Source organism: Zea mays, chromosome 4 (genome assembly GCF_902167145.1).
Source record: "Zea mays cultivar B73 chromosome 4, Zm-B73-REFERENCE-NAM-5.0, whole genome shotgun sequence".
Taxonomy (NCBI): Eukaryota; Viridiplantae; Streptophyta; class Magnoliopsida; order Poales; family Poaceae; genus Zea; species Zea mays.
This window is the reverse complement of record NC_050099.1, coordinates 97,010,877-97,024,161: the sequence shown is the minus strand read 5'-3', so window position 1 is coordinate 97,024,161 and position 13,285 is coordinate 97,010,877.

The following is a 13,285-nucleotide window of genomic DNA, read 5'->3' as shown; positions in this document are numbered from 1 at the left end:
TTTATTGTTTCGGCTTGATATTTATTGATATTTTCCACAGCCTGAAGTTTGGTCTCTTCTATAGTGTCTTTTGCCACGTGATAATCAGCTTCATCTTCTGCCGAAGCTGCAGTTCTTATTGGCCCCGCTTTAGCTTCTTCTGGAGTTATAGCTTCGTCACCAAATAATAACTTGAGTGGCGTAAATCCTGTTGATCTTGATATGGTTGTATTGTGGCTCCACACCACTTTAATCAACTCATCTGGCCACTTTCCTCTGTGCTGATTGAAGATTAGCTTCATTATTCCCGTCATTATAATGTCATTTGCTCTTTCGACAAGTCCATTTGACTCTGGATGTCTGACTGATGCAAAATGAATCTTCGTGCCAATCTGATCACAGAATTCCTTGAAAGCTTTGGCATCAAACTGTGTTCCATTGTCCACAGTTATATCCTTTGGCACGCCGAAGCGACAAACAATGTTTTGCCAGAAGAATATCTGGACTGTGACCGAAGTTATTGTGGCTAAAGGCTTCACTTCAATCCACTTAGAAAAATATTCTACAGCCACCACAACATATCTTAAATTGCCTTGTGCTGGTGGAAGTGGGCCTAGCAAATCAAGACCCCATCTTTGCAACGGCTAGGTGGGCTCTATTAGCTGAGTGAGAGATGAAGGTAGTTTCTGGTCTCTTGCACATTTTTGACAATTTTCACATTTTTGGACTAGCTCTGCTGCATCCGAAGCTGCCTTCGGTCAGTAAAAACCTTGTCGAAACACCTTCCCCAGCAAGGACCTAGCCCCAATGTGAGATCCACACAGACCTGCGTGTATCTCCTTCATTAATTCAATACCTTCAGCTCTTGATAAACACTTGAGAAGTGGAGAACAGACTCCATATTTATATAACTCCCCTTCTATTATCACATATGGTCTTGTCCTTGCCTCCATTCCCTTATTATAAGCTTCGTCGTCTGAAAGACAATTACCTTGGAGGAAAGATATAATTTCTGTCCTCCAATCTTCACTATGTACCGGAGAAATAGTAAGCACTGCTCTCTCCATGAGTTCAACCGAAGGTGCCTTTATTGTTTCAAAAAAATACTTCCGAAGGTAGAGGGATCCCCTGAGCCGCTGATTTAGCTAGTAAATCTGCATGCTCATTTTCACCTCTTGGAATATTCCTGACAGAAAAACCTTCGAAAGAAGCCTACAACCTTCGAACTATATCCAGATATCTTTCAAGCTTCGGATCTCTTGCCTTGCTACTTTTGTCCACATGGCCAGAAATAACTTGAGAATCAGTTTTCAGGATGGCCCTTCTTATTCTCATTGCCCTTAACTTCCGAAGCCCCAACAGAAGTGCTTCGTACTCAGCAATATTATTTGTGCAACTGAAATCAAGCTTGGCTGCATAATATGTTTTGACTTTTGAAGGTGCCACTAGGACCACAGCCGCTCTTACACCAAAGGTTCCCCAAGAACCATCGCAGAACACTGTCCAAGCTTCGGCATCTTTATTTACTTCTTCTTCGTGAGCCCCTGGCGTCCAATCAGCGATGAAGTCTGCTAACACTTGGGACTGGATTGAGGATCGATGCACATAGTCAATGGTGAATTCATTAAGTTCTGCAGCCTATTTTCCCAATCCTTCCAGTAGCTTATCTGTTCCTCATAATATCCTTCAGAGGCTATGACGAAGGAACAATTATGTGATATGCTTGAAAATAATGTTGAAGCTTTCTGGAGGCCATTAACACAGCATATAGCACCTTTTCCAATTCTGTGTAATTTTTCTTTGACGGACCCAAAACTTCGGAGACAAAGTACACTGGAGCTTGCTTTTTGACTTGGCCATCTAGCTTCTCCTGTACAAGTGCCGCACTCACTACAGAATGTAAAGCTACAACATATAAGAGCAATGGAGCCCCTCGCGAAGGTGGAGATAACGTTGTTAAATCAATCAAATATTGCTTCAACTCTTCAAAGGCCTTTTGCTGAGCCGGACCCCACTGAAAGACTTCGGCTGACTTTAGTATTTCAAAGAATGGCAGATTTCTTTCTGCTGATCTGGATATAAATTTGTTCAATGATGCTAATCTACCTGCCAGCCGTTGAGCTCCTTTCTTTGTGCTTGGTGGTTCCATATGAAGGATAGCTTCAATCTTGCTTGGGTTAGCTTCAATTCCCTTCGTTGATACTAGACAGCCAAGGAACTTGCCCTTCTTTACCCCAAAAACACATTTTTCTAGATTTAACTTCAAACCAGTTTGCCTGAAGTTGGCAAATGTCTCTTGCAAATCAGCAATGTAATTTTCTTGCTTCGTGCTTTTAACTATGATATCATCAACATAAGTCAGCACATTCCTGCCTATTTGAGAATGAAGGACTCTGGTTGTCATTCTGCTGAAGCTTCCTCCAGCATTTTTTAGCCCCTCAGGCATCCGAAGATAGCAATATGTGCCACTGGGGGTTATGAAGCTAGTCTTCGGCTCATCTTCCTTCTTCATCCAGATTTGGTGGTAGCCTGAGTAACAATCTAGTAGACTCATGAGCTCTGACAAAGCTGCTACATCTACTAGAGAATCTATTCTTGGCAATGGGAACTCATCCTTTGGACAAGCCTTGTTAAGATCTGTAAAATCAATGCACATTCTCCATTTACCATTGGCCTTCTTCACCATAACAGTATTAGCTAGCCACTCTGGGTATTTGACCTCTCTGATAACTCCAGCGCTAAGAAGCCTCTTCACTTCGTTCCGAGCACCTTCAGCTTTGTCATCAGACATTTTCCGAAGCCTTTGTTTTCTTGGCCTGAAAGATGGATCCACATTGAGTGAATGCTCAATGACATCTCTGTTTACATCGCAAAGATCATTGGCTGACCAAGCAAAGACATCTTTGTTGTTGAATAGAAATCTTAGAAAATTCTTTTCCTGCTCTTCAGATAACTAAGACCCCAGCAGTACCTTTTGTTCTGCTATATCTTCACATAGAAGCATAGGCTTCGGCTGATCCACCGAAGCAGCCTTCTCTCTTTTGTATCGATATCGCTCACAGGCTTCGGCTCCATCTATGTTATGGATTGCCTTTGAATCTGTCCAGTTTCCTTCGGCCTTCCTGGCAGCATCTTGACTGCCATGAACAGCAATGGGCCCTTGTTCCGAAGGTATCTTCATGCATAGGTATGTTGGATGAAGTATCGCTTTGAAAGCATTAAGTGTTCCACGACCAATGATTGCATTATAGGGATATTCCATGTCAACAATGTCAAAGACAACCTGTTCAGTCCTTGTGTTATGAACAAAGATGAAGGTCACCGGCATTGTGATTTTGTCGAGTGCTACAATCTGCATTCCTCTGAAGCCACATAGAGGATGTGTAGCATCATGAATTTTATCCTCTGGTTTTTGCATCTGTCTGAAGGCCTTATCAAATATGATATCCACTGCACTGCCTGTATCAACTAGAACATTATGGACTAGAAATCCCTTAATAACACAAGATATGACCATAGCATCATTATGAGGGTAATCTTTGAGCTGAAGGTTCTCCTGGGAGAAAGTGATAGGGATGTGGGACCATTTTGACTTGATGAAGGGTCCTTGCACCCCAACATGTTGTATCCTTCTCTGTGCTTCCTTCTTCTGCTTCTTGTTAGCCGGCTCTAACTTGAGCCACCTGTTATCAGACACACCAGCTTCGTAGCCGAAGATGCTTTGGCTTGGTTGCTGAACGAAGCCATCAGCTCAAAAGTGGAAGTGAGTTCACCGGAGGTGGGCGCCAATGTTGGGGACTTGTTCTCAAATGATATGAATTAAGAACAAGGCAACACAAAATGTTAAAGGTTAAAGCCCTTCATCCTTCAAAGCATTATTTCCCTTAGGATATAATGATCTCCAGACAATGGTCATGAAGGACATACCTTCATCATCACAGTATATGATAATGAAAGAAGAAGCCTGTAAAATATAAGAAACAATATGAATAATCATATAATATTATTAACTCATCTTTTATTATATTGTCATGGATAAACAGAAATAATATAGAATTACATTTGTACCTTCGGCTTGACAGAAGGAGAAAGAACAAGTGTGATGCACGAGCGAGTACAAATCAGCGTGAACAGTACGAGGGTACTATTCATCTATTTATATGCACAAGGCACAGCCTGTGTGAAATTACATTTATACCCTTTACAATCGATTACAATCATGACACAAACTATCATGGGTCAATCTGTCTTTTCATCTTTAAGTCGGTGCAACCCTTCGTCTTAGGCATGTCGTTATGCCGAAGTTCCCTGGAAGGTAGCTTCGGTGTTATTTTCGTGCTGATCTTCCGAAGGCGTTTCTTCTTACAGGACCTTCGGCTATAAAGCAGACCCCCAACAGACATGTTGCCTTTCTTCAATGACAGAAATTCCTTCTTTTTTATCTTCATCAACCCAGCAGGAATGTGGTAGTTTCTAAATTGAGTTGTGAATTCCGCCCAAGTAATAATGTCAGCAGCGTCATGGGCAGCAACATAAGAATCCCACCAGTCAGCACCAGGACCGGTTAGGCGACCTAAAGCGTAGAGAACCTTCTCCCGGGCAGAGCATTGGGCAATGTTTAGCATCTTCTCCACTGACTTCAACCAGTCATCGGCCTGCAGAGGATCTGGAGGGCTGGCAAAGGTAGGTGGCTTGTGGCTCATAAATTCTCGGTGCTTGTCCCGGGGTGGAAGTGGTGGTGGTGGTGGTGGCAATGGTGCTTGCTGTTGTTGCACCCTCCTCTCCTAGCGCATCTCTTGGTGTTCCTGCCGCATCTGCGCATGCATGTCTGCCATAGTTAGGGATGGCAATTTTACCCACGGGTTCGAATATCCGTCAGATATCCGACCCGTCGGGTACGGGTTCGGGCACGAAATTTGACCCATGGGTCTTACCCGTACCCGACCCGATTTTATTACGGGTCGGGTACGGATTTGATTTCTTACCCAACGGATATCCGAAAATAGTGATTTTAGATTTTCAACCTACCAGTACGCTAGCTAGCTGTCCACCCTCGACAGCTCATCCTACTACCATTCCTCCCTGTCTGCTGATGCTTCTGATCTGGTTCTAGTACTAGTGCCAGTACGTTTGATAAAGTGCAAGTACGTAGTAACAGTGATATCTAGTACAAGTACTTGAGCTAAGAGAGTGTTAATACACCAGACGACTATGCTAGCTACTCTCCGATTTTGACGAGTTGGAAGTTTATTAACAAAAAAACATTAGCAACACATGTCCAGGGCTACATCTACACGACTGCACTGTGCAACAACATTATGTGCCTCCGGTGATCATGGCGATGTGCGACGCTCAGAACTGCGCTAGACTTCATTTAGGGAGAATGCACCAAGCTGCTATACCTGACGGATACCCGATATCCGCCCGATACTCGATGGGTACGGGCACGGGTACAAAATTTTATCTGTGGGTATAGTCATGGGCGGATATGGATAATCCCTGCAGGTATGGTCACGGGTGGGTATTTACTCTACCCGATCCGAACCCGACCCATTGCCATCCCTAGCCATAGTATCTGCCATCTGTTGCATTATCCGCATCTGGGTTGCAACAGCTGGGTCAGCTCCGGCTAGTGGAGGATTGGGAGGATTCATCTCTTCTTCTTGTTGTTGTGGTTGTCTATATATCCTCCGAATGTGTCGATTGGGGGGTAGATCAATTCCACCACCCTTCCTGGTATTGACCATCTGAGTTAGAAACATATGGTAAGAAAGAAAGAATTGTAGACAAGGCAGGTAATTACGAGGCATGTTACTTTGGGGGATTTATTAGCTAAGTGTGTCACCTACTAAAGCTAATACATTACTTTATGGCGGTACATGCCAAGATGCCCAACAATAATGTTTCAATCAATCAAAGAAGCAAATCAGGCATTTATCATCAGAACAATCAACCAACATTTTAATTGATAAAATAATTTTAATTTTTGTCTTAGGTCTCCTATCTCTTTAGAGGGTCATGGATGTAGGATTCCAAAGTGTGAAATCCTCCTTGTCTTAGGTTAGAAAAGGTAAGAATGATCAGAGTAGAACAGTAGAAGGTGAGACAGGATCAAGATAAGTATAGAAACAATCAGATTGAGGTAAGTAGGTAAGGGATTTGTCCATTTCTATCTAGGTTTCGTCCTACCGTCAACATTTCCTCTGATACCACTTTTGTCACACCCGGATTTAAGGGATAAAGCTGGGTGCATCTCATATGTGCACCAAGGAAGAACAACACATACAATTACAAAGTGCATAGAGATAAATGTCATAAATATCATAAATGTACTTATTACATAGCGGAAGTCTTACAAAATAAATGATAAATATAAAACGAACTAAATCTTATTTCCCTGGCGCCACAAAGCTGATCGGGAGACGCCACCTAGATTAAGTCGAACTCCTCGCTGGGCGGCTCCTCTTGAACCACCTGTTCTTCTCCTATGGGGGGTGAAACAGCAAGGGTGAGCTCACATACGTTCATAGCTCAACAAGTTGTGGGGAATAATATGCATGAACTCACCACAGGTGGGAGTTCATGTGAAGTGTAAGGCTGATCAACAAATTAAAGGTTGAAGCTGAGCATTGCTTTTATAAGTTGGTCAAAATTTTATTAGCAGTTACTAAGTGTAAGTGATTACCAAACCATAGTAATAATAAATATAAGTAATAGTAAAATAATCCCAATGCGATGCAAATGACAAATTGAATTTTAATTCCATAAATTAATCATGTGAGGGTCCGGGCTGCTCATGACCATGAGCATGGCTAGTATACCAGTTTTACACTATGCAGAGGTTGCGCATCTTTACCCACAAGTCATGTTACCCATCTGCCAAGAGACAACCAATCCCATACACCTCTATCGAGGAGGCGAGGCAGGGTAACACTACGAGGCCTTTACAAAGTTCCACTAGCTTCAGAAAACCCGCTACAGTTTATAGGAAGCTCCAGTGCAGGGATCCCTCGCCTGACCGCCATCACAGCAAAATCAACCCAAGGACCTCCCTACACTGACCACTCCCCTACTGCCCTTGCCCCTATCGGGTAAGGTAGTCATCCACTAGCTTTCCTAGTTAATTAGCCAAGGGCGTCCCATACCACTCTTGTGGTAGCATTGTTTTCCCGGGTGATAGCTCCATGTTTCCATTAACATAATGATCTTAACATGAATAGTAATAATAAACTGATAATAAAAGTGTATTCATGAATAATGTATCTCCATACCCAAAACCACATAAGCAATAGCAAGTACTACCCAAAAAGTTCAGTGGTGTCAAGGTATGAAGATAATCAAACTAGGGTAACCTAAAAGGTCCCATCAAAATTAACCTATGCAGATCATTATGATTAATAAGAACATGACTGGGTAAAAAGAACTGATCAAGGGCACAACTTGCCTTCAATGAGCTCATGCTCAGCAACTTCTATCTGTTGAACCTCCGGCTCTTCAGTAGCTTGCTCGTCTACTCGCATCAATACAAACATACATAGTATAACAAGAATTAACATCACACCAAACAATAGATCAGAATGCATAATAATATTCTACGCTGCGTAACGAGATCGTAGGAACAAGAACCCCTAATTTTGGAGTAATATATTTTAAGTTATGAATTTTCAAAGGTTTTATGTATGTGATACAAGATTAACTAAGAAATAAATTTTATTACTGTTTTCCTATCAAAACAGAGACACTAGGAATATTATAAAATTATAGAAATTGGAATGGATTATTTTGGACTAAGTATGAATTTTCTAGGAATTTAACAAGTTCTAGGAATTGTTTTGTATTAAAAATGCATTTTATAATTCATTTACCCTGATTTTCCATTCCCTGGGCTGCGCGCATAAAAACCAGAGAGTGCAGGGGGCTCTGCGTAAAAATCCTTAAGTCTCAGAGTACTGTAAAACTGACTGTGGGTAGATACTAAAATAACAGAGGGACTCATCTACAAATTGCCATGGCCGAAAGGGTATTGTGAATTTTGGGTCGCGAGATCACACACCAACGGTGTGGATTATATCGCCCCCTGGCCCGAATTGGTACTCGCTCGCAGTTGTGAGATACAGATTTGACGGCCCAGACTATCAAGTGCTCGTGATCGATCCACAAACGTGAGATTGGAATCGGACGGTCCAAGCTAACCGGACGAAACGCTACCCTCGGATCTAATCTGCGTCGTAGATCCCACGATCGACGGCCAGGACGTCACTAGACTGAAGCGGTACCTTATCCCTAATCCACACCGTCTATTCCAAATTAGATGGTCCAGAGTCATCCCCCCACACGATTCCGACGGCGGTGGTGCTGCTCGGCCATACGGCGGCGCCATGACCGGCCACAACCGTTTTCGCACCCTAACTTTCCTTTCAAATTTAAATTCCATTCTTGTGGCAAATTTATCCTCAGGTTTATATTGTGCCATTAAAGTATTGACTTTGAAGATACATCTTTTTATATATATTTTCTATAAATTCTATATTCTTTCTCTTTCTTTTCCTTTTCTATGTTATTTTCCAAATTCCTAAATTGTAACTTAGGTTAACTTCAAATTTGGATAATAATATATTTTTATCAATATTGCTGGTATTAAATGCACAAATAAATAAATCCAATATGATGCATAAGTTATTTAGGTGTCTTTTGTTAATTGTTTATTTGTTTAAGTGAGGTTTTCACTTGTGATGGTAAATAGAGACACACACATATATAAAGGGAAATAATTTCTCCTTTTATTTTTCCTTACAATTTGGGTATTACATTCATGCTCGGCAATTTTAGCAGTTAAATTAGCTATGTGATCATTTTGTTGTTTAATCATAGCAAGGTGATCATCAATAGCTTCAATATTAACATCTCTACATCTAGTACAAATAGTGACATGTTCAACACTAGATGTAGAAGGTTTGCAAACGTTCAATTCTTCTATCTTAGCATTTAAACTAGCATTCTCATTTCTAAGACAGGAAATTGAATCATTGCAAATGCTAAGCTCCCTAGATAGGTTTTCACATTTTTCTACTTCTAGAGCATAAGCATTTTTCAACTTGACAAATTTTTTATTCTCCTTAACGAGCAAGTCATCTTGGCATTCCAAGAGATCATCCTTCTCGTTAATGGTTTCTATTAATTCATTCAATTTTTTCTTTTGGTCCATGGTAAGGTTGGCAAAGAGAGCAATTAAATCATCATTATCATCACTAGAGCTACCCTCATCATCGGATGTAGTATATTTGGGGGTATCTCTTGAATGTACCTTCTTCATTTTGTTGTCCTTGGCCATGAGACACTTGTGGCCGACGTTGGGGAAGAGGAGGCCTTTGTTGATGGTGATGTTGGTGGCATCCTCGTCAAAGGAGGAGTCGGTGGAGCTCTCATCAGAGTCCCATTCTCGCCCCATGTGCGCCTCGCCACCCTTCTTCTTGTAATACTTCTTCTCCATCTTCTTCTTCCCCTTCTTGTCTTCGTCCCTGTCACTTTCACTAGAATATGGACATTTATCTATAAAGTGACCGGACTTACCACACCGGTAGCACACCCTCTTGGAATGGGGTTTGTAGTCCTTCCCCTTCCTTTGCTTGAGGATTTGTTGAAAGCATTTAATAATAAGAGCCATCTCCTCGTTGTCGAGCTTGGAGGTGTCGATTGGTAGTCTACTTGGTGTACACTCCTTCTTTTCTTCCATTGCTTTGAATGCAACGGGTTGCACCTCGGGTGTAGAGGTGGCGCCTTGCTCCAAGTTGACAATATGTTTGGAGTCTTTGATCAAAAGTTCAAATCTCACAAACTTGCCAATCATCTCCTCGGGAGACATCTGTTTATATCTAGGATCCCCACGAATTAATTGAACTTGAGTAGGATTACAAAAAATGAGGGATCTAAGAATAACCTTGACCATTTCATGGTCATCCCATTTTGTGCTCCTGAGGTTGCGCACTTGATTGACCATTGTTTTTAGCCAGTTGTACATTGCTTGCGGCTCTTCTCCTTTGTTGAGGACAAATCGATCGAGTTCTCCCTCGATCGTCTCTCGTTTGGTGATCTTGGTCACCTCGTCCCCTTCGTGCACTGTTTTGAGGACGTCTCAAATTTCTTTAGCATTTTTAACCCTTGCGCCTTATTATACTCCTCTGGACACAAGGAAGCAAGGAGTATAGAAGTTGCTTGGGAGTTGAAATGCCTAATTTGGGTGGCCTCATCCGAGTCGTAGTCCTCATCGCCCACTTGGGTGCCTACGCTCCAAACTCAACAATATCCCAAATACTTTCGTGGAGTGAGGTTAGATGGTGCCTCATTTTATCACTCCACATGCAATAATCTTCACCATCAAAATATGGTGGTTTTCCTAGGGGTACCGAAAGTAATGGAGCGTTGTCGGTGTTTTGGGTCCGACCGCACACCCGGGGTTGCCCCTCAAGGTGTTTTTAGGAGTAGGACGGTGTCGCCGACTGTAGCAAAATGGTTCGTGCCAGATGCACGAGGGGCAATGGACAGTGTTTACAGGTTCGGGTCGCTTAGAGATGTGTAACACCCTACGTCCTGGTGAGTATGCTTTGTGTAATGGGTTACAAGGTAGCTCTCTAAAGTGAGAACATGGAGAGTTAAGGTGGGTGGCTGAGTAATGGGATCGATCCTTTTGAAGGGGTGCCCCCTAGGCCTTATATATTCGACCGTGGGGCAATACACGTGGATATGATAACTATGTGCACCTAAAAGATAGTGAACTGTTTGAGTCTATCTTCCTATGATTCTGCCGACCTATCCTTGCCTGGTTCCGCTGCATGGGGCTCCAGCGTGGGAAAGTCGGATCCTTGTTGTGGTCGCTTGCTCAACGCTGTGGGCCATCCGGGCTTGCACCAATCCGGCCTTACGTCGACCCGCTTTATTGATTGTCCCTTCCTAGGCCCACGAAGGAATGGCCTTACGATTCATTGGGCCCTTGGGCCTTTCGTGAGGTCTTTCATCCTTCTAGTGGACCCGGGGGATATCTGTCCCCCACAAGCCCCCGATCTTTGGGTTGATTTTGAGGTAATCAGCCTAAAGATCCCAGGTCCAGTTTACAGTCTTTATTTATGATAAGAGATGCTTTCCAAGCAGTCCAGTAAAAATGATTTTTTACTGTCTCCTTCTACTTAGATCACTCGTAGACTGGAGCCTTGCTTCATGTTTGTGCCTTAGAGGTCGACATTTCTTCTTGTGGGATCCTGGATTTCATTGGGTGCACCGGAGGTCACCCAATGGGTGTAGCCTCGAGCTTCGAGTAGATTTTGGAAAATAATCTGCTCGAAGGTCTTCATCAGAAATTATCTTTATTTTACCCTTGTTCTTTGGCTGAGAGCCAGCCTTGTCTTTAATCTTGTCCCATGCCTTAGAAGTCGGCACTATCTTGGCTTGAAATGGTGATCCACAGGGTGCACCGAAGGTGCATCCAATGGGTGTAGCCCCCGACCTTCAAGTGGATTTTTGAGGATAATCTATTCGAAGGTCTTCCTTTTGCGTCTTTTTGTTGAAGATTATCCTTTCTGCCTGTAGAAGTCTGCATGATGCCATCTGCATTATGCTTTAGAGGTCAGCATTATGTCATCAATATTATGCTTCAGAGGTTAGCATGTATTTTGTCTTTTGCAGCCGAGTTCATAATCCACCCATATCTTGCTAGGTGGTGTAATTTATTTGCTCTGCGACTGATTGGACATTTGATGGACGTTCCCTGGCTAGTCTTCACGTTGCTTCTGTCGGTCAGATTTTGTACTTCCCCGGCTATATTTGGCTTTCCTCTGATCCTTACAGATATCTCATTTTTGTCTTGAGGTATTCATTGCGTGCCCTGCACAGATGTGACAGTTTTGAAACATATACTGATAATTCCTGGGCGTCCCCCCCCAATGGGTGTGGTCAAGGGACGGCTTGGTACGCTGAGTGTTTTGGTCGGCTGCTTCTGAGTAGTAATGTGATGCGACGGCGGGCGTAATCATATCATCCATGCTGTTGACTGGAGTCCCAATGGGTGTTGCGTTGCGTGAAACGGCGTCAGCCGCCTGACGTGTCTTCAGACAAGTTGAAGTGTGTATTGAATGCCTCACGACTGTTCAGTGACCATGGTTGGAGGTGAGCGGTTGCCTTCTTCTTCTATAAATAGTGCCTTTGTCTCTCTGGTTTTTTCATATCTCTTGCTATTCTCCACTGCTTGCTTTCTTCTCCTTCTCGCGCTTCCACCATGGGCAAGAACAACAAGCGCAAGCGTGAGCTGACTCCTCCATCTAAGGACTTCGGTGACTCGGAGTACTCAGAGGAGGAGTTCTCCTCTGAGTCTGAGGGGTCCCCGGCTCCCATCCCTCTGTGTGAGTCGTCTGATGATTCAGACGACTCCCAGGGGCTTGCGGCGGAGGTCTGGACTTACATCCGGGCCGTCGAGCGCTCCAGGCTTGAGGGCTCGGATGAGTCGGAGTACTCCTCGGACGAGGAGGACTCGTCCGAGGAGGACGGTGATGGCGAGGACGACGATGACGGCGACGACGACGAAGGCGGTGGCGGCGATGATGGTGACGGCGGCGGCAGCAGGGACGGCAGCGGCGGCGGCGGCAGCAGCAATGGCAGCAACAAGGTCAGTGGCTAAATGCCACTGGTTTTTAGATATTAGTATAGATTAGAAGTAGTATAGTGAAATAATGTAGTAGTATTAGTAGTGTAGAGTAGTATAGTGTAGCGTAGTAGTAGTAGTAGTAGTAGGGAAGTATCAACTCATAATGAGTTGATTTGTAAGTACTGTTACTTCCCCTTAATGAAGAATGATATTGCCTTCTCTGTGCCAATTGTTCTGCTTCGTAGTCAGTTAACTTCTGTTGTGATATTCATTGCTCATGATGCTCTCTGGTTGTAGCATAACTTAGAGTTCTTGAATCATTCCTCCGCCCTCCTTATTTGTGAAGTTGATTTCCTTGGAATAGTAAGTAAATAACTCGGGCATCATATTGACGCTTTTAGAGGTAGCTGCCGAGTGACTTGAAGACGACGTCGGAGTTTTAGAGATAACTGCCGAGCGACCAAGGATGACATCGGCGTGTCAGAGGTAACTGCCGAGCGACTGAACACGGCGTCGGTGTTTTAGAGGTAACGCCGAGTGACTTGAGGATAACGTCGGAGTTTTAGAGATAACTGCCGAGCGATTGAACATGACGTCGGAGCTTTAGAGGTAACTGTCGAGCGATTGAACACGACGTCGGCGTTTTAGAGGTAACGGCCGAGTGACTTGAGGATG